Source organism: Pleurodeles waltl, chromosome 12 (genome assembly GCF_031143425.1).
Source record: "Pleurodeles waltl isolate 20211129_DDA chromosome 12, aPleWal1.hap1.20221129, whole genome shotgun sequence".
Taxonomy (NCBI): Eukaryota; Metazoa; Chordata; class Amphibia; order Caudata; family Salamandridae; genus Pleurodeles; species Pleurodeles waltl.
Genome location: NC_090451.1, coordinates 123,094,433 through 123,098,121, shown reverse-complemented (window position 1 = coordinate 123,098,121; position 3,689 = coordinate 123,094,433). Strand labels below are relative to the sequence as shown.

Here is a 3,689-nt window from a genome sequence, read left to right as displayed (position 1 = left end):
CCCAAGAACTACCGGACGATCTCCCTCTTCCCCTTCCCAGCCAAGGTCATCGAAAAAAAAACGTGAACAGCCAACTATCCCGGTTCTTGGAAGACAGCAAGGTGCTCAACACCTCCCAATCCGGATTCCGCAAAACCCACAGCACAGAGACCACACTTATTGCTGCCACAGACGACATCAGGACCATGCTCGACGAAGGAGAAACAGCAGCACTCATCCTCCTGGACCTCTCCGCAGCCTTCGACACGGTATGCCATCATACTCTCCGCACACGCCTCCACAACACTGGAATCCACGACAAGGCACTCGACCGGATCTCGTCATTTCTCGCAGGCAGAACCCAGAGAGTCCGGCTCCCACCGTTCCTGTCAGAAGCCTCCAGAATCATCTGTGGCGTCCCCCAAGGATCATCGCTCAGCCCCACGCTCTTCAATGTTTACATGGCCCCCCTCGCCAACATCGCACAAATCCACCACATCAGCATGGTTTTCTACGCAGACGACACTCAGCTCATCCTCTCCCTCACAAAAGACCCTACAACTGCAAAGAACAACCTCCACAACGGAGTTCACACCATCGCCAGCTGGATGGAATCAAGCCGCCTCAAGTTAAACACAGACAAAACAGAAATCCTCACCTTTGGCACCAACCCCTCAGCATGGAACGACTCTTGGTGGCCCACCTCCCTAGGATCCGCACCCTCACACACGCACGCAACCTGGGATTCATCTTGGACCCCACACTCAGCATGACTCAGCAGGTCAACGCCATCTCCTCTGCCTGCTACAACACTCTCCGCATGCTCTGCAAGATCTTCATGTGGATCCCCGTCGAAACCAGGAAAACCGTCACCCACGCCCTGGTTAGCAGCCGGTTGGACTATGGAAATGCCCCATATGCAGGAACAACATCCAAACTCCAAACAAAGCTGCAAAGAATCCAGAACGCATCTGCCCGCCTCATTCTTGACGTCCCACGCCGCAACCACATCTCCCCCCACCTCAGAGATCTACACTGGCTAACAAAATCGAAAAGGATCACCTTCATGCTCCTCATCCACGCACACAAGGCCCTCCACGACACAGGTCCAGCCTACCTAAATGACAGACTCACCTTCCACACTCCCACCCGCAATCTTCGTTCCGCCAGCCTCGTCCTCGCCTCCGTCCCCCGCATCCTCCACACCACCGCCGGAGGAACATCCTTCTCTTACCTAGCCGCCAAGACCTGGAACTCCCTACCACTCCATCTTCGCCAGACTGAAGACCTCTTGACGTTCAGAAAACGCCTCAAGACATTGTTTAAATGACCAGTAGCTCCCCCACCCCAGCGCCTTGAGACCCTAACACAAGGAACTTTTCAGAAGGTGGTTTTAAATGACAAGTTTCATAAGTCATTGCTAAACACAGTGCCCCTTGAGGTCAGCGCCCCCAATCCAGGTCAGCATGTGGTGCGGCCGCACCGCCCTAAAGCCGGCCCTGCATAAATTATACAGCTGTATAATTCATTGTACAGGCTAAAGCAGTGAGGGTTATTGCTTATGAGGTTTAGGAATCACATATCACCAATACTTGTAGACATTTTATGTTAAGAGTGACAGTCAGGAGAAACACTGTGATTGTGGTTGTTTATACTAATAAGTCTTTAGTACTTCCCAAAGAAACTCTTCTTTGCAATGTTAGAATAACATATTGTGGGTAAAAACCCAATAAGGATTTAAACTCAAGTCAATCCTGGTAAATAGAACACGGTGCTAGATTAGAAGGCTTGCAACGTTTGAACAGGAAGTACCAAAATTACCTCAGTGCTCAAAGCAGTAGCCCACTTACCTATCTAAATGTAACAAAAATAAAAAAAAATCTGTGATCTGCATGTTACATAATGTGCTTGGAAGCAGCCACATTAACCTTCTATGCTACTCTATGAGTCAAAACATTGACTGGATAAAACAAAGAATTCTCCCAAGATTGCAAGATATCTTACTACTATTATAATGCTCTCAGAACTGCTGGGCACACAGTGATTGCTATAGCATGCGTCTTAACCCTGCAAGATGTTTTAAAATGCAGCCTCTCTGTGACCAATTAAGTAATGCAGAACAGCTATACTTTCACATATGTCCTTGTTTCCAGTCTCTTTGTAGCAGAAGTTTTTTAGTAGATGTATACGTTGACTGTCAGGCTCTGCTTTTCAAACTCCGCCCCTCGTGACTATCTCCTTTCCTTTGCCTGACCATAACTGCTAAGTTATGGGTTCCCGGAGTAAATGTTTTCCAATTTCAGCACCAGTTGAGCCCTTTCAAATGTTCAGTAAGTACCGTCTTGCCATATCAGACCAGACTGCTGAGCTTCATGGAAGGATAGCATATAAATTACATTTCTTCTCTCTTCTGCAGAGTGCAGAAGAATTAGATGGAAGCAAGCCTGTGGTCTGCAGGGGTTGGTTGAGCCACTGAAGTTTCGAACCAGAGGCCTGGCTCTGCTCAAGGTCCTCTTGGAATCTCAAGCTCAAAACGAGCCAGGTATTCATATGGCTTTTGTCTGATTCATGCTCTCCCTCACAAGTCAAGAATTAAAAGAAAGCATAAATCATTATTGTTAAAAAGGAGAGCTATCCATTTAATGGCTGAATTATGTCATGTGAAACAGATCTTGGGATCAGTCATGGCTTCTGGCTTGACCAAATATTGTGATTTTAGGCAAATATTTTATTTCACTGAACCCCTTTTTTTCATTATCGCATCAAAAGACTTCATCAAGTATGTGAGTTGAGGGTGTACACTGTACAAAAATCTCTTGTATTTCATTTGATGGACTATAATGTTCCTTCATTTGCAGTAAGAATCGAGCCCATGTTTAGGTCTAGATGGTAAGTGACTTGCCTCTTATTACACTAATAGCATTTGTTTATCAGTGGTATGATGTAGTGCCTTTTCACAATAAACCAGATTAACTGTTTCCAGACATGTACGTTAGTAGCGACTATAGCCTGGAAAATGTATTGGGAGGTCAGGCGACAGTCCCCTCCTGAATGACGGTGATGATATTGCCAGTGATGAGCTAAACGGGGCAAAGGTCACATGATGTCATTTTTGGAGACATCGACATGATGCTAAATCATCAAGAATGTAAACAAAAAAAGAATCCTCTTTTTGATGAGAGAATGTGGGTGAGTATGTCTGTGTCCTTGCAGGTTTGGTAGCAGCATTGTTTGGTGTTTAGTGGTGACCCTAGCAGACTTCCACGCTGCTTTTGAGTAGTAGACAAGGCAATTGAACTTCTTGGCACAGTTAAGCTTATGAATGTATACTTTTCAACTGTAAACTACTGAACAGAGGGACGTGTTGAGCCGTGTCTCACGTACTTAAGTGAACATTTTGTGGGGTCACGCATTGGCCGGTTAGCTCAGTTGGTTAGAGCGTGGTGCTAATAACGCCAAGGTCGCGGGTTCGATCCCCGTACGGGCCAAGGGTTACATTTTAGGAAAAGCTCTAACGCCATTTTACCACTAATGTATGGCCTCCTAATTCGTGTTGTTTTACTACCGTAAACATATATCCATGCAGAACGGCACACATTTCAAAACAGGAGGATGGAAATACAGAAAGAGAAGAACATGCAAGTCGTGCTTAAACCGGGACGTGAGGGGGTGAAAGTAGAGAGTGCCTTTGAAAGACATATGTTGGGTGC

The 3,689-nt window shown here is 46.2% G+C and overlaps 1 non-coding gene across 1 annotated transcript; it reads left to right on the top strand.

Annotated features, from left to right (window-relative positions):
- The first annotated feature begins 3,393 nt into the window (after positions 1-3,393).
- On the top strand, positions 3,394-3,467 carry TRNAI-AAU (transfer RNA isoleucine (anticodon AAU)). The gene has a single exon. It is a non-coding gene; the product is annotated as a tRNA-Ile (tRNA).
- The last annotated feature ends 222 nt before the right edge of the window (positions 3,468-3,689 follow it).